This window comes from Dryobates pubescens, chromosome 1 (assembly GCF_014839835.1).
Source record: "Dryobates pubescens isolate bDryPub1 chromosome 1, bDryPub1.pri, whole genome shotgun sequence".
Taxonomy (NCBI): domain Eukaryota; kingdom Metazoa; phylum Chordata; class Aves; order Piciformes; family Picidae; genus Dryobates; species Dryobates pubescens.
The window spans coordinates 32,276,224-32,295,075 of NC_071612.1; positions in this window are offsets into that span (position 1 = coordinate 32,276,224).

Below are 18,852 nucleotides of genomic sequence, written 5' to 3' on the forward strand. Positions count from 1 at the left end.
TAGCACAAAGTAGTCCTGGTCGTTAAGCACTGTGACAATACAAACAAATAGCAAACATTTGAAGAATGAATATTACCTCGATGTGTTACTTACTGTTAGAGGTCGCTTTATGTGTGGTCTCTTTTATCTGGCTTTCCCTTTTCTTCTGGAGCTTGCTGTTGTGTTTCATTATCCCAGACAAGAGGAACCCTATAAGAAAATATGCAACAGCTGAGCATTTGCAGAAGACTCCTGCAAACAGTGCAGTGGCCCCAGGCAGGGCCGCTCACGCTTGCACATATAGCATCTGGATCCATAGCTGCCAGGGGATTCCCTGGGATGGGGGGTAAATTGCACTTGCACATACATCATTTGGATCCCTAGCTGCCAGGGGATTCCCTGGGATGGAAGGAAAACTGCACTGCAGAATTAAACTCTTGGCCAGGCCTTCTTGGCATGTGCACCTCTACAAAAGAAGAGCCAAGGTATCTATGTGTGGCACTACTGTAAGAGGAATCAAACAGAATATAGCTTAGTGGCTCATTTATTTTTAACAAGTGACAGTTTTAATGTACACAGAAGTGCACTTCCATCTGAATTTCTAACATCATGTTATCCTGGACTGGTTTATGACCACCATATTTGTCCTGTTGCTTAAGGGATTTTGGCCCAGAAATAATTTTGGGTTTAGTGTTGCTGTTTATACACACAAACCTGCAGATCATCACAGGCTCACAGGATGTCAGGGGTTGGAAGGGACCCAAAGAGATCATCCAGTCCAACCCCACTGCCAGAGCAGGACCATACAATCTTGTTTAGGTCACAGAGGACAGCATCCAGACAGGTCTTGAAAGTCTCCAGAGAAGGAGACTCCACAACCTCTCTGGGCAGCCTGTTCCAGTGCTCTGTGACCCTTACAGTAAAGACGTTCCCGCTGGTGTTGGGGTGGAACCTCCTGTGCTGCAGCTTACAATCATAATCCAAGCTGAAACCAATGAGACCAGGCCTGTGGATTCAAGTCTCCTGTATTTCAGATCATGTTGCTAAATTGAAAGATAAGAAAGGATTTGGGGGGTGGAAAGGAATGGGAAGGGAGGATGACTTCCTCCTCTTTTTTCTTTTTTTGCCCCCATGTTACAAAACAGATCAGACCCTCACCATTTAACAAACAAAGCAAATCATTGAGGCAAAGCATGAAGCTGTCTTGCAGCATGCTGGAGCTTGTATGGAAGAGTTGCTAAAATACAACTACTAAAGGCTTAAGTGAGCCCATTGCTCCCTTGTCTTTACTGAAATGACAGAAAAAGGGAAAGCTGATGCATAAATACATAATTATGCTCTCTAGGCTGTACTTATGGAAACCTCACCCTAGTAGGAAAATGGGAGATTTTCTTCTCTAAGGAACATAGAGAGATAATGATTTTCCTTTGCCCCAGGAACTGAGGTGGATCAGTTTATTTTAAGGTGTGTGACAGATGAATATACTTTTTCACTCCCCAGTATTATTCTGAACATGGGATTTATGCTCCTTTCACTATTCAAATACATGCAGGGATCCTACAGGAAGGCTGCAGAGGGACTCTTCATCAGGATGTCCAGCAATAGGACAATGGGGAAAGGTTTGAAGCTGAGGGAGAACAGGGTTAGACTGAATCTTAGGAAGAAGTTCTTCAGTATGAGGATGGTAGGACTCTTGAATAGGTTGCCCCAGGAGGTTGTGGATGCCTCCCTCCCTGAGGGTGTTCAAAACCAGGCTGGATGAGACCTTCAATGGTCTGGGTTGGAAGGGACCTTCAAAGGTCACCTAGTCCAACGCCCTCTGTAGTAAGCAGGGACATCCTCAACTAGATCAGTCTGGTTGAAAGGTGTCCCTGCCCATAGTGGGGAGGTTGGTGCAGATGATCTCTGGGGCCTCTTGAAACCTAGGCCATTCTGTGATTCTATGCCTGGATAAACTGCCAGCAAAGCTCTAGTCATCTGTTGCAGAAGCTGATGATCACAAGGAGTGTTGCCAGCCCCACAGGCAATGCCCAAGAAAGAAAGGCAAGAAGGGAGTTAGACTCCACTTGGGTGGTGAACCTAAGGCCACTCTTTATTCATGGTGCTGTGCCATGCTTCAGACACATCTCTCCAGGACTGCTCTGCCTGCAAATGTGCCAAACCCATGGCTCTGGGGGCTCCAGACTGGATACCAACACAGCAGGAGCAACAGAGGCACAACATTACCTGGGTGCTTCACTTCCAATGTCCTTGCTTACTGACAAAATACTTCCCTTAGGCAGCGTTTCATTCAGAGCAGGCTGCAAGGGTTCTGTTAATAGGCAGTTTTCCATTATTTAACAGCCTCCCAAATTCTCCTTTGGGGAATGATCCTCTCCATAGTTGGTCTAAATCCAGGCATGAACAGTGCATGTGGGAATTGTTGGAAAACTCCCTTCAGCTATTTCTGAGGTAGAGCAGTGTGAAACAGAGTCCTCCTGCTCCTCTCATCCACTTTTTTTTTTCTCAGTTTATGTATTTGTATTTCAATTCCATTTCCCTCTCCTCTGTCACTGAAAAAAGAACCCCAAACCACAAACCCAACAATCTCTCACCAAGTGCCCCAAGGACTTCTCACACAAAGCCAGGCTAAGATATCAGGGAATGCAATGGAACAATCTTGCTATCAGTTGTCTTCCATAAAAACTGAAGATTTGCACATGATGGCAAGAAAAAAAAGAGGAGCATGAACACTCTCTAAGGTTTCACAAGAAAACCTCTCTGGATATTTCTCTGTTTAGGGAACAGCTTTTTTTCTTTTTTTTTTGCCATACCCTGCCAACTTAGTTTGAGTTTTGCTGTGATTGATAAAAAGCAAATGCCCCAGAAAAATATTTTTTCCTTGCTTGTTTTAACTGAGAAATAAATTAAGGGTGTAGCTGGTGTAGCTTTTCTCCCCACCTTCTGCTTGTTTCTTGATTTACCGATAATGTCTATCATCAACAAGTTGCTGGAAGGTGTCCAGAGAAGGGCAACAAAGATGGGGAGGGGTTTGGAGCACAGCCCTGTGAGGAGAGGCTGAGGGAGCTGGGGTTGCTTAGCCTGGAGAAGAGGAGGTTCAGGGGAGACCTTACTGCTCTCTACAACTACCTGAAGGGAGGTTATAGGCCAGGTGGGGGTTGGTCTCTTCTCCCAGGCAACCAGCACCAGAACAAGAGGACACAGTCTCAAGCTGTGCTAAGGGGAGGTTCAGGCTGGATGTTAGGAAGAAGTTCTTCCCAGAAAGAGAGATTGGCCATTGGAATGTGCTGCCCAGGGAGGTGGTGGAGTCACCATCATTGGAGGTGTTTAAGAAGAGCCTGGATGAGGCACTTGGTGCCATGGTTTAGTTGATTAGATGGTGTTGGGTGATAGGTTGATCTCCAAGGTCTTCTCCAACCTGCTTAATTCTATTCTATTCTAAGTCAAAGTGCAAGGTCCTACACCTGGGTCAGGCCAATCCCAGGCACAAATATAAACTGGGTACAGAGTGGGTTGAGAGTAGCCCTGAAGAGATGGACTTGGGGATGCTAATTGATGAGAAGCTCAGCATGAGCCAGCAGTGCCCTCATGCAGCTCAGAAGGCAGCTGTGTGCTGGTGTACAGCCAGAGGAGTGTGGCCAGCAGGGAAAGAGAGGGGATTCTGCCCCTTGGCTCTACTCTGCTGAGACCCCACCTCAAATACTGCCTCCAGGTCTGGTGTCCTCACCATAAGAGGGACAAAGATCTGTTGGAACAACTCCAGAGGAGGGCCACAAAGATGATCCAGGGGCTGATATGAGGATAAGGGACGTGGGGCTGTTCTGCCTGGAAAAGACTCTGGGCATACCTTAGAGCTGCCTTCCAATAACTGACAGGAACCCACAAGAAGGCTGCAGAGGGACTTTTTACAAGAGCATCCACCCATAGGACAAGGGGAAATTAATCTAAATTGAAGGAGAATAGGTTTAGATTGGATCTTTGGAAGAAATACTTCACTATGAGACTGGCAAGACCCTGGAATGGATTGTCCAGAGAAATTGTGGATGCCTCATCCCTGGAGGTGTTCAAGGCCAAGTTGGATGAGGCCTTGAGTGGCTGAGTCTAGTCGAGAGGTGTCCCTGTCCATGGCAGGGAGGTTGGAGAAGATGACCTCTAAGGTCTGTTCCAGCCTAAGCCATTCTATGGTCTTTAATCTCCAACATCTTTAGAACACTGGGGAGAAGGTACTTTGATGGCACCTTTAAACAAGGCACAGCCATGCAAACAGATCACTAGCCCCAAATCAGCTCCTTGATCTCACATACACAGGCACAAATCCGGAGTTCCTCTAGATTCATACCAGTCTTTCAGAGATCAGCCTCTAGCCTAAAAGATTTAAGATGTTACATTTTTGGAGCTTAATGTTGGCTGCCTTTTGGGTTAATTTAAATGTAAAAAGATACTGTTTCAACAGCTGGAGAATCAACTCCAGACAAAGCATACATGATGTTATAACTGCCCTCCCTTACATAGTGGAAATCATTCGTAATGCTGCTCTCAGGTGAAAATCCACTTCTCATTAAGATTTGGCTCCGAGGCCCAGCCTTCCACTTTCTCTATTTCAAAATCAAGCAGAGCCAACACAAGTGCCCACATCCTTCACTGTCACCCAAATGGGCAATTAGGGGGAATGCTGATCCTGAGGCCAGCACGGAGGAATCCGGGATGGGGAAAGCCAGATGAGGCTCACGGATGGCTAGAGGAGCCTTGCCCTTTGGGTGTGATTGGGAAACAAGGGCCTCCAAGTATTGACTCTCTAATTCCACCAAGGGCATCTGATAGGATGAAGCTATTTTATCAGTTGAAAAATTAATTGCTGCCTAATAAGCCAGAGCAAGGGCAGTCAGCATTCATCTTCATTTCCTTTCTGTCGTGTTCACGCTCATTAGTTAGCTTCTAAATCTTCCTCCCCTTTCAGATTTGTTTACAGCAGCAGAGAGCCAGCAAAGCTCTAGAGCAGGCATGCTAAATACATGCCTGCCAAAAGCACTCTTGCACTAATAACACACACATTTTCAGTCATGGATTTGTTTTGCCAGGTCCTTAACTCTTGGGTTTGGTCCAAAAAGGCAGTGGAAATGTTGAAGACGTATCAGGTCTCACCAGATGATGAGAGAACAAGATTCTGTAACGTGGTTTATCAGAGCTGAAACCTCATGGAGGGTACTGCATCCTCTCATGTATCCATTGTTCAAAATGAAAGAGAAAAAGCCCTTAATCTGCACTAGGTATGCCAGGATGTGTTTCTGTGCCTGAACTGTTCTCTATTCATAGAATTGCAGAATTGTTAGGGCTGGAAGGGGACCTCAGAGATCATCCAGTTCCAACCCCCCTGCCATGGGCAGGGACACCTCACACTACAGCAGGTTGCTCACAGCCACATCCAGCCTGGCTGCAAAAACCTCCAGGCATGAGGCTTCCACCACCTCCCTGGGCAACCTGTGTCAGTCTCTCACAACCCTCATGGGGAAGAACTTCTTTCTAACACCTGATCTAAATCTCCCTTCCTCTAGCTTGGATCCATTCCCCCAGTCCTATCACTCCCTGACACCCTAAAAAGTCCCTCCCCAGCTTTCTTGTAGGCCACAATAAGGTCTCCTCAGAGCCTTCTGTTCTCCAAACTGAACAACCCCAACTTCCTTCATAGAATAAGAGCTCCAGATCTCAAAGAGATTTCCACAAACATGTTTTTTAAAAGTTATTTTGTACAGTTTTATAAACAGCCATGGACAGCTAGGGGGAAAAAATAACAACAACACTAAACCACCTCCCTTGATCCTCAGCCACAGATACCTCTGCTTGCTGTCTATCAATCCATAGGTACCCATAATCCTTCTAACTCAGAACCAGATAAGACTCTGTTTTGTACACACAAATCAGGTGCAGTCTGAAACTGATGGCAGACAAGAGCTAAGAGAGGTGCTGAGCTAGTTTAAATCCTGCCATCAGGACTGTTCTGTACCTTCAGATGGTTAGGGAAGAGCTTGTTTGCAATCCTTGGTGTTGCCTGTTCCTGCCAGTAAGGTGTGTGCCTGCCTGATAGGACGTCTTGCAACTCAGTTTAGGGATTACTGACTAGCATCCCAGCTAATAAAAGCCAATAGTGTTACCCAACTCAGTTGCAGAGCTCCTGCAAAGCCAGAGCAGAAGGATGGTGTTGGCAAGGAAGTAAAGCAGGGAGGACAAGAGGCAGCAGGTGGAGCATAGGTAGTGGGATGCAAGAGGAAGAACAAGAGAAGGCATCAGTGAAAAAGTCAGGCTGCAAAAGCTGTCAGCAGCTACCTTATTAGTTTAATTTTCTGCATGGTTTAGGCCAACATCTCTGCCAGTGTCTCCTGCACCTGGCCCTCCCCACTGCTGCTAACATGCAGTGACTGGGAAGACTCTCATTCTTGACTTCCAGACACCCAGTAAGAGGGATTCATCAAATGAATGTTGGTATTAAAAGCATGTACCATATTTCCAGCATAATTTTGTCCATCTTTGGGTTCCAAAGCTGAAATCTTTTGCTGTTACGAATCTTGAGTCATTTCTTCTTGGAAGAAATAATTCCCTTAAATAAGTATTTTGAGACTGAGATAGAGATCTGTTAACTGTTCTTCAATCTCTCACTGTAAGGAAAATTTTCCAGATTGAATCATTCCTGATGCTTTCCTCAAAAAAAACCCAAACCACCACCAAACACCAAAAAAAAAAAAAAAAATTAAAAAAACCACCCTAAAACCACAAAGAAACACCTTCCAGTTTGTCAGTGTTCTTACTGAAAAATGTTCACTCTAGGAGAACTCAGATTTGCTAAACCAGAAAAATAATAAAACCTATTGTGCCCTAAAATATCCCAAACTGGTCCTAAAAGCCCAGTGCCCAGCACATCCCTTGTTATTGGAGCTTGTGGTAGAGTGCTGGAGTAGAATAGAATAGAATAGAATTAACCAGGTTGGAAAAGAACTTTGAGACCATCCAGTCCAACCTATCACCAACACCATCTAATCAACTAAACCATGGCACCAAGTGCCTCATCCAGGCTCTTCCTAAACACCTCCAGTGATGGTGACTCCACCATCTCCCTGGGCAGCACATCCCAATGGCCAATCTCTCTTGCTGGGAAGAACTTCTTCCTAACATCCAGCCTAAACCTCCCCTGAGTAGACTTACCTCTGACTGGCACTGTCTTTGTATGTGAGGAATCAGCTCTTGGTGCTATTAAAGCTCTTATTTGAAAAAGCTGGTTTGAAATATTCATCATCTCTGTATTTTGTTTTTCTTTTTCCAGTCAAGAATGAGATTCTTATACAAGCTAATGAATTCCAGGATTGCTTTAGTCTCAAGCAAGAAACCTAAGCCTGCTGAAACTTAAATGGAAATGGATACAGATAGTGTCATGACTAATAACTAAAGAGTTAATCAAATAAAGGCAAAGAGTGATTAGCTATTGAACATGCTTCAGACATTGGCAAAAGGGCTGGAAAACAGCTGAACTTCCAGGTTAAGGGGCAGAGATCAATGGCATGGTGGCTGGTTGGCAGCTGCAGACTCCCACTGAGATCAACTCCGGCACTGCTCAGTGGCTTCTTCAGTAACCTTGATGATGAGACCAAATTCACCCACAGCAAATTTTGAGGCAATCCTAGATTTAACCTGATGATCATTAGAGTTTCAATCCAGAAGGGCACTGAGAAGCTTGGATATTAAGAAACCATACCAACTTGAACAAAAATTTCTGTCCCTGGGTAACTGCAGTCCACCACACCGGTCTGTGAACCATGTGGCTGTGGAGCAGCCCTGCTGAAAACAGCCTAGGCACTGTCAATGGACACTGTGCTGAATATGCACCAACAGTGTAAGGCTAAACTCTTCCTGGGCTACCTGAGGCAGCCTACGGCAAACACAAGGAGATAAATTATTATTCCTATCTGCACTCAGCAATGGTCAGGCTGTACTCATCCTGTATTCAGTCTGGGTACTCTTTGTTCAGATGCTGCAAAACTGGAGAGAAGCCAGCAGAAGGCTGGATCAAGATGTTAGGGGGTCAAGACTGCAGATTAAACAAGGACAGGTCAGGGAAGCTGCCTTTTCTAGGCTGGAGAACTAAAAGAGAATCTAACAGTAGCATGCTACTACTTTATAAATCTCCAAGATGAAAGAGTCAACTCTTCTTCATAGTGGTAGATGATGCAAGAGGGACATAGCATACCTTGAGAGGTTCAAGTTGGACTTCAGATTCTGTTTTTTTATGAAATCATTTAGATTAGAAAAGACCTTTAAGAAACCATAAACCTAACACTGCCAAGTTCACCACTAAACCATGTCCCTGAGCACCACATCATCTTCAGCAACAGTCAGGAAGCTGGACTGGAGACCTCTGTAAGAGGTCACTCCATAATTTACTGGATAACCTTTAGGACCATTTAAGAGGAGCAGGGCTGATGAGAAGCAATATTAGACCTAGATATTATTTCCTCATACAACTCATCCTTAGACAATTAAATTCAACTTTGCAATGACAGAAAAAGAAGTATGGTAACACTTAAACACATGAAGTGCATTTCTTCAAACTCCTAAGGCACAACAGCTTTGAGGAAGAGCATCAAGTTTATGACTAGATGAAGCACAGATTGCAAGCAGAAGATGAAAGCACTGCTGTCCTCTGCTACAGCCTCGAGTGCTCTGTTTTCAATGTTTCTCAATGCTGCTGAGAAAGAGTCCAATTTCTCATCAACATTTTCATTAGCACTTGAGGTGAAATCTCTCTAAATCAATTGTAAGGAACAGTTAAGATCATTATGAGACCAGATAGCTGAAACCACCACAGCCTTCATTCCATCCACCAGCACACGTCACTGGCCAAAACAAGGGCACCTGCAAGACACATGGGTGGAAGGGGTTTGCTGACCATTGTTTTGTGATCAGTTGGGCGTCTCTGGGAGAAGGATGAAAAGATCAAAGGAACAGACAGATGGTGGCAAGCAAAAAGCCAACAACACAGACAAAACAAGGGCCAGGAATGTGCCTCGAGAAAAGCTAAGAGAAAAGGGAAAAGAGCTTTTATACTAAGTGTTTAAAGGAAAATTGACTTGAGCTGTAAACAGAGATCATGCCTCTTCTGCAGCTCTTGCTGTGGGAAGAAAGAGAAGGCTTTGTTCTTTCCTTGCAATTAAATGGGATTGCACCAAAGAAACCTCGTTTCAGAAAACACTTTCTCTTCCTAGCCAGAGCAATCTTCATGACCTAAGGTTTTGGTGTTCACCCAGCCCACAGAAGTTCGTACCCAGTCACCTAGAAAAGTGACAGGATTGTTCTAATTGCCCCCAGAACAGCGCCGCCAGTTCAGCAGTTGGTCAGTTTCTAACCTGCTTATTGCTGGGGCACTGGGAAAGGTGCAGTTCAGGAAGATTTCAGACAAGCCAGAGGTCAGGGAGCAGGGCAGGAATAGACAATGCAGGGCAGAGCACTAGTGGGTACTGTTTTAAGTGGCTTCTTTCTCATCTTGTGCTTGTCCTGAGGCTGTGCTGCCGCTATCAGACCTGGAAATAACCTGAGCACACTTGCCATAACACAGCTGGTCTGACTGTTTGCAGGGAAAGGGGGAAAGCTGCTCTCTAACCACTTGGGAAGTTGGCTAAACTGGGGAAAATGTCTGTTTCCTCATTCATACACCTTCTGCTCAACTAAGAGTCCACACAACACAGCTAGCAAGACAAGCATTTGGAGGAATTTGGAGGTGGCAAGTCATACACTTACAGGTCATTAGTGTACTCACACTGCACAAACAGGATAGTGTGCTAGTGAGATAAGTAATTCCCTGCCTTCTGTTTTCTTCTTGCCATTCAACACAACTTACACTTGCTTTATTTCCTACAAGCTGCTCAAAACCTGCTCTGAAGACAATATCCCTCATTTCCATATGGAGATGTCTTGGAGCACACAACCCTCTCATAATGCTTCACAGTGCACTTCCTGCGCTCTATCACTTGGAATTGGAGGGGCTTGGCAGTATCCCTTGATGCTGAAAAGCTGGTGGGTCCCAGGAAGACCAAAGGCCAAACATAGCCATGTAGAACATGATTTTAAAGTGGCAGAATCAGATTTTTAGAATATCATTTTGTGTTCAGAGCATGGCTCCCTCTGCCTTCAGCTGCAGCTGTGAGAGCTCAGCATGCCTGCACAGCCTGCACCAAGAAAAAACAAATCTATATAAAATTATTGACAGCTTCTGAAAAGATTGGCTGAAGTGACTCAGCTATCATCACATGGGAGCTGTGTGACAGAAAAAGGGACAGTATCCAACTCTCCTGGGTAGAACATCACTCCCTTGACATATGCTCTCCTCCCAAATTCTCTATACTGCATCCCATTTCTGGGATTAATGAAGTGGGAAGGGGTCTCAGAGTGCCTTTTACTGCACAACCATGATCACTTGGCAGAACTTTTGTGCTGCTTATAGAAAGAACTTTCCCATGAAGGACAATCTGCAAAGAACAAGAAGCACCAAAGATTTCAGCCTTGGTATTTTCTTCAGCTGGCATGTTATTTTGCCTGTTTTTCCAGGAAAGAAACAAGTTCCCTTGCATGACACTGTGTTGCCACTCACAAGGTCTACGAGGAGTAAGTACTCAGCACTGGCTAGGCCACACCTTGAGTACTGTGTCCACTTCTGGGCCCCTCAGTTTAGGAAAGATCACAGAATCACCAAGGTTGGAAGAGACCTCAAAGATCATCAAGTTGCTGGAAGGTGTCCAGAGAATGACAACAAAGATGGGGAGGGGTTTGGAGCACAGCCCTGTGAGGAGAGACTGAGGGAGCTGGGGTTGCTTAGCCTGGAGAAGAGGAGGCTCAGGGGAGACCTTCTTGCTGTCTACAACACCCTGAAGGGAGGTTGTAGCAAGGTGGGGGTTGGTTTCTTCTCACAGGCAACCAGCACCAGAACAAAAGGACACAGGCTCAAGCTGTGCTAAGGGGAGGTTTAGGCTGGATGTTAGGAAGAAGTTCTTCCCAGAAAGAGAGATTGGCCATTGGGATGTGCTGCCCAGGGAGGTGGTGGAGTCACCATCATTGGAGGTGTTTAAGAAGAGCCTGGATGAGGCACTTGGTGCCATGGTTTAGTTGATTAGATGGTGTTGGGTGATAGGTTGATCTCCAAGGTCTTTTCCAACCTGCTTAATTCTATTCTATTCTATTCTATTCTATTCTATTCTAAGCAGAGCTTTTAAGAGCACTGTACATATGTGGTGGGTTGAAATTCCACCCCTCAACATTAACTTTTCCAGAGTGGCTCAGTATGAAGCAAATGGAACTTGCATTTACAGGCAAAACTACACTCTACAATGAAATGCAATATGTATAAAATATACAGGGTTTACAATATTATACAGGTATTTACAGTTAGCAAACAACATGAACGCTTCGCCCTAGTCAAAGAGACCAAGGAAGCCATTCCACTGCCCCCACCCCTTGGCCCAAAGGGAGAAGAGGAGCAGAGAGAAAGCAATGGCTAGGCTTAACCAAAATAATGCAGCCAAGGTCAGCCAGAAGCAGATTAATCTCTCCCAAGCAAAGCAAGCAGAGAAGAGATCAGAAAAGAGAGAGATTTGGTTTGGTACAGCCAATCTTATAGCAGATATTTCCCCAATGAATTTGTTTAGAATTATCTTTACTTTTCCTTTTTATACCCAGTAGTGAGTTATTTACATCTTTCTACTTTTCTGCTCAAAATCTGTAACTAAATTTTAAAGGCATAGCCTAAGCCCACCACAACAGATCTCTGCTCTTAGGCTAAGAGCACAGGAGAAAATGGTGATAGATGTCACATCACTACCCAAGAGGGCCAATGGCATCCTGGCCTGTATTAGGAATAGTGTGGCCAGCAGGAGCAGGGAGGTCATTGTGCCCCTGTACTCTGCATTGGTTAGGCCACACCCTGAGTACTGTGTCCAGTTCTGGGCCCCTCAGTTTAGGAAGGACATCGAGACACTTGAACGTGTCCAGAGAAGGGCAACAAGGCTGGGGAGAGGCCTTGAGTACAAGCCCTATGAGGAGAGGCTGAGGGAGCTGGGGTTGTTTAGCCTGGAGAAGAGAAGGATCAGAGGTGACCTCACTGCCCTCTACAACTACCTGAAAGGTGGTTGTAGACAGGAAGGGGTTGGTCTCTTCTCCCAGGCAACCAGCACCAGAACAAGGGGACACAGTCTCAAGCTGTGCCAGGGGAGGTTTAGACTCGAGGTGAGGAAAAAGTTCTTCACTGAGCGAGTCATTCGTCATTGGAATGTGCTGCCCAGGGAGGTGGTGGAGTCGCCGTCCCTGGAGGTGTTCAAGGGGAGATTGGACATGGCACTTGGTGCCATGGTCTAGTTGTGAGGTCTGTTGGAACAGATTGGACTTGATGATCCTTGGGGTCTCTTCCAACCTTAGTTATACTGTGATACTGTGATACTGTGATACCAGGGAGCTGGGGCATGCACCTTGACTGCCTGGCTTGTTTCTCCACCAGCTTCTTAATTCTTTCAACTTTGTTGGGTCCTTATCCTCAGCCAATCTTATTTTTTCTCAATACAGTGCCTTTGGCAGACCTACAGCTACTCAGCCAGTCAATAGTTTCTCCCCTCAGGCTCCAGCTGTGGGTTTGGATTTGATTTTATTTGTTTTGAAACTCTCACTTTTCCTTTAGAAAAATCTTTACTCAACAAAATAATCTTTGTCTCTCTTTCCCATTGCTTCATTCTTAGCAACACCTGATGACTTCACAGAACATTTCCAGGAGAAATCAGTCCAAAGCAGACCCTCAGCAGTGGAGTGCCAAATGTTTCACAAAGCTGAGCAACAGCAAATGTATCAGGAGAAAAAAATTAGGATCTATCTCCAATATGAATAAAAGTTGGTGGTTTAAAACCTTGCATTGCATCTTCAACTGTTTAAAAACACTGCACTGATGATGGTTATGCCAACCTGAGGTATTAAGACAAATAAACACTACACACAAAGCCCACCCCCAAAACTAACAACCAAAAAACCAAACCACAACACCCCCTCAAAAAAATCCACCACAAAACCCCACAGAAAAACCAACAAAGAACCCCAACAAAACCAACAAAATCCTCAGCAAGAAGCACAGGATAAAGCACTACAGACTGTACTAAAATTCTTACCCAAAGGTATTCATAATTTGATCTTAACACTGCAATATTAGCTGCCCACAAATACTGTTTGCTGCTTTCCCTCCTGCCACACAGTCCTGAGTCATGAGCTGGACTTGCAAAACACAAAGGCACCTCCACAGAACATCCCTCTGTACTTCAGACAGCTACTTCCAGTCACCCAACAAAAACCACTCAACAATCTCACTTCCCTGAGCTGCAAAGAAAGAGAGGAAGGAACAGCAGTGACAGCTCTTTTAGGTGCCTCAAAGATCTCTAATTGATCCCCAGGACTTGCAGGGGGGTCTGGCCCTCCTCCTGTATAAAGGGAGGCAAGGAAGGAAAGCAGCCTGTTTCTAGATCACAGAATCATTCGAGTTGGAAAAGACCCTCAGGATCATCAAGTCCAACCATTAACCCTACCCTGCAAGGTTCACCCCTAAACCATATCCCCAAGCTCCATATCCAAACCACCTTGAAACACATCCAGGGTTGGTGACTCCACCACCTCCCTGGGCAGCACATTCCAAACCCTGACCACCCTTGCTGGGAATTTTTTTCTCCTACTGTCCAGTCTAAACCTAACCCAGTGCAGCTTGAGCCTGTTCCCTCTTGTTCTGGCGCTAATTACCTGTGAGACCAGTACCAGCCTTTCCACAGCATCCTTTCAGGTGGTTGTGGAGAGCAATGAGGTCTCCCTTCAACATTTCCACAACATCCTTTTAGGTAGCTGAGAAAAGCAATGAGGTCTCCCCTCAGCTTCAGTCCATGTGGGTTACCACACTTGAGAGAAGGAACACACAGGGCAGAACTTGCTCTGCAAGCAGCACACAGAGTGTGTGAAGAATGCCACTAAAAATACCAGCCCAGGAGTCTCTAAGTGATAAGGCTGACCAGAATCAGTTTTTATTTGGGAATGCTCTGTGAAATGTTGCTGATTTTAGGCAAAGTGGAAGGCACCCTTGCAGTGAGCCTGCTGGTAGGCTTTCAATCATCACCTGTGACAGACACTTGAGGTGTGACACTGGCTGGCCACATTTCTTGCTGTAGATACCATTCCTCTCCCTCTGCCCCCAGCCCACTGTGTTCATTTTGCTTTTGTTACTCTCCCTTCAGGCTGAGGAGAAGTTGGGTAAGAGATGTTTGTTTTGGGAAAAGAAGAAAGAAGACTGCTCTTAAAATTGTTTAAAAAACCCCAAACATGCAATGCAGGTTTCAACAAAGAGCCACTTAAAAGAAAGCTAAAGACCTAGAGAGCTTTATAGAGGGCTCTCTTTCCCTTTTCTTTTTCAGAAAACAGAGTCAATGGAAACAGCTGGAGACTGAGACTTGGAAAATCAAGAAAGTAAGATGAATAACACTTCCTGTTTTCCTCTCCTATCCCAACCTGCAGGGGACAGGGGCAGGGGGGTAACCTCTTCAGCCCCTTTTCAAAACAGATGTTGGATTCCCAAAGGCTTCAGGTTTGGACTACTCTTTTTTCTTTTTTAAAGCAAAACTTCATTATTTTTTTGTACATTGCTCTAAGGTCTTCAGTTTGTCACATGTCAGTAACAGTAGTGGATTCAGCTACCTAAACTCTGATTAGCAAATCAAATTAGTAAATCCCAATCTTTAAGGCTGATGGATGTCATTGTTTTCAACTCCTTCAGAGACTCACAGAATGTTAGGGGCTGGAAGGGACCTTGAAAGATCATCCAGTCCAACCCCTCTGCCAGAGAAGTGTCACCTACACCAGGTCACACAGGAACACATCCAGGTGGGTTTTAAATAGCTCCAGAGAGGGAGACTCCACAACCCCCCTGGGCAGCCTTTTCCAGGGCTCTGTCACACTCACAGGGAAAAAAAATTTTCCTCCTGTTTCCATGGAACTTCCTCTGCTTCAGCTTCCACCACTGCCCCTTGTGCTGGCATTGCACATCACCCAGCAGAGCCTGGCTCCAGCCTCTGGGCACTCACCCTGCACATCTTTATCAACAGCAATGAGGTTACCCCTTAGTCTCCTCTGCTCCAAGTTAAAGAGCCCTCAGCTCCCTCTGTCTCTCCTTGTATGGAAGATGTTCCACTCCCTTCAGTGTTTCTGTGCTGGACTCTTTCAAGCAGTTCCCTGAGGCTCTTGTTGAACTGAGTGGCCCACACAATATAAATCCTTGTCTCAGCAGAGCTTTCTCGTCTCAGTATCACACAGCTAGCTCCTGTTATCCCAACCACCAGTGCTGCAATTAATTGAATGAGAAAAGAGAGCCATGAAATTCAGCTTGTGAAAGCTCTTTACTGCAGGTATTGGGACTTCATCATAGATCATTTCCCTATGTCTTCTCAGTTAGGCCTTCTTTTGGGTGACCAAGCTGAGGCACTTTAATGCTTATAGGGATAAAGAAGTACTGAAGATTGTCTGATCAAGCACCCAAAATTTATGGTTTATTATCTTGGGGTTTATATTGGCTTAAATACAGGTGCACCACAGCTAAGAGGTGATGTGGAATAAAGTTGTCTGGGCTGCTCTCAGCATGTTCCACTGTTATAAGAGCAGAAAAAACATCATTAAGCCCCTTCAGAAAATGCAACATAGAAATCAGTGCAAATTAGTAGAACCAGAAGATCTCATTTCTATTCCTAGCCATGCTATTGACCTCTGAGATCTTGGCCAAGTGACTCACCTCCTCCACAGCCTCTCTTCCCACAGCTGTGAACAGCAAGTACTGACCCTTCAGTAGGACACTTTGAGATTCCTGCCCTAATGCTCTAGTTTTGAGGAGTAGGAGCAAAAAGCCAGCAGGAAAGCAATGAGAGCCCCATCTATCAGTTCAAAGACTTCAAACACTCAGCTCCTGCTGCAGGAAGCTGTAACCCTTTGCTAAGTGAGATGTACTGTATGATTATGATTGATCTGGCTTGGTCACTGACGTTAGCAGTTGAATTTTTCATGGGGTCTTTCAATTAATTTTCAGTGATACTGTGAGTGTACAAAGTGAAGATGGTTTGGGACTTCTAACATATGATGAGAGAGTCCAGAGGAGGGCCACAAAGATGATCCACGGGCTGCAACACCTCTGCTATGAGGATAGGCTGAGGGAGCTGGGGTTGTTCAGCCTGGAGAAGACTCTGGGAGGACCTTCCAGTACTGAAGGGATTGTTATAGATGACTCCTGGTTTCATCACAGGATCCTACAGGAAGTTCTGCAGAGAGACTTCTCATCAGGGTGTCTAGAGACAGGACAATGGGGAATGCTTTGAAGCTGAGGGAGAATAGATTTGGACTGGACCTTACAATGAAGTTCTTCAGTGTGAGGGTGGTGAAACTTTAGAATAAGTTACCCAAGCAGGCTGTGGCTGCCTCCTCCCTGGGCGTGTTGAAGGCCAGGTTGGATGAGGCTTTGAGCAGCCAATTCTAGTTGAGAGGTGTCCCTACCTGTGGTGGACAGGTTGGAGTAGATGATCTCTGAGGTCCCTTCCAACCTGAGCCATTCTGTGATTCTTCTCCTGAGACCTGCATTATCTCTACCTCTTGTTTCTGTTACCCTGTTATTGAATCCTCACTTTGGCAATCAGCATGTTTATTATCTACCATCTCAGCAGTATATTTCATATAAGGAGCCAGGCATATGTTCAGAGTGAGAAGGAGCTGTGAAAGATTGGTTCACAATAGAATGAAAATTCACTTTTCCTCACACAGACATTGCGTTATGCTATAACACTTCAAGAGCAGTTGTGTGCAATCCTATGTTGCTAGCTTCTCCTCTTCACTGCCTCCCCCAGGAAACACCTGAAGCTAAAAAAAAACCCATAAATATGCTGTTCAGACCTTTCAGTACACAACATATTCACAGAAATGGCATCCAAAATTTTAACCAAAGTTCTCCTAAATCCCAAGTGTGAGTACAAGCTCTGCAAGCTGCAAAACATGCAAAAAGGAATGCAGAAATTCTTGGCAGCACAGTGGCCGGGGGCAACAACCACAAGAACCAAGCACACCTGAACACATCTTGCAGAGCAAATGTCTATAGCTGAACAAAATGCTTCTATCGTTTCAGAACAGAACTTACTGTCCTAGTTTTGAGCCACGAGCTGCCCAGGGCAAAAGGACAGGGAAGAGATTTTACCTCTTCCCAAGGAATAAAAGGAAAATGCTCCACACTGGATTGGAAGTTTAAATGGAAATTCTATTTACAAATACATACAAAAGGTATCCAGGTAAAAGGAATACATTCACACATTAGGCTCAGGCCTTCCCCTGAGTCTACCAGGCCAAAACCTTTCATAAACCTCCACTGCACTCAGCCTCAGCAGAGTCAAGAGGAGCCAAACTGGTCCTGCACTAGATCCAGCCCTGCCACAGGCTTCAACAGCCCCAGTGGTGTAGCTGGAAACTCACTGCCAGCCAAGGCCAGGAGAAAGCCTCTCACACATGAACCATAAGGAGAAGAGCACACACATGTCCTGAAACAGAGAGGAGAGAGAATGGGCTGTGCACTCCTTAAAACAGAGAGATGCAGGAAAACTGAATAGAATAACAGATTACAATATCCTGGGCTGAACTGCCTGTCCCCTTGGGACTCTCTAGCCCCTGAAGGACTTTCCTTTACGGTTATAGAATCATAGAATTGTTAGGGTTGGAAGGGACCTCAAGGATCAGCCAGGTCCAACCCCCCTGCCATGGCCAGGGACACCTCACACTACAGCAGGTTGCTCACAGCCACATCCAGCCTGGCCTTCAAAACCTCCAGTCATGAGGCTTCCACCACCTCCCTGGGCAACCTATGCCAGTGTCTCACCACCCCCATGGGGAAGAACTTCTTCCTAACATCCAATCTGAATCTACCCATTTCTATTTTATTTCAATTCCCCCCAGTCCTATCCCTCCTTGACACCCCAAAAAGTCCCTCCCCAGCTTTCTTGTAGCCCACTTCAGGTACTGGAAGGACACAATTAGGTCTCCTTGGAGCCTTCCCTTCTCCAGAAAATAGCCCAAGCTCTCAGTCTGTCCTCATAGGAGAGGAGCTCCAGCCCTCTGCTCATCCTCATGGCCCTTCTCTGGACACCTTCCAGTACCTCCAGATCCTTCCTATTACAGAGGCTCCAGAACTGGACACAGAGCTCCAAATGGGGTCTCACCAGAGCGGAGTAGAGGGGGAGAATCACCTCCCTCACCCTGCTGGCTAGGCTTCTCTTGCTGCAGCCCAGGCTCTTCTTGGCTCGCTGGGCTGCCAGTGCTCAGTGCTGGCTCCTGTTGAGCTTCTCATCCACCAGCACCCCCAGGTCCTTTTCTTCAGGGCTGCTCTCAAGCCAGTCCCTGCCCAGCCTGTATCAGTGCCTGATATACCAATTGACTCTTAATTTCCCTTAGCCTACAACAACTGCAGAACTTGAGAAACAGCTTGATGAGATATAAACATATTGAAAACAACCAAAACCAAAACACAACTAATGCTGTTTCAGCTTGACTAAACCAGAGATTAGAGGTCACTGCAAGTGATTTGCCAAGGAAACCTGAAGGGAGGGAAGCACTCAGGTAAATAGCGGTGGGACTTGGGCACAGATAACTGGAGTGATTTGAATGTCAGCTCAAAATGCAGTATGAATAGAAACAGTCAAAGATAACCTGCTGAGTTATCCTTCAAATAACATCCAAATCATAAATTAGCATTCAGAGAATAAGATGACAGAGGCTTTGAGATGACAGGCATCCTGAGAAACGGTGTGA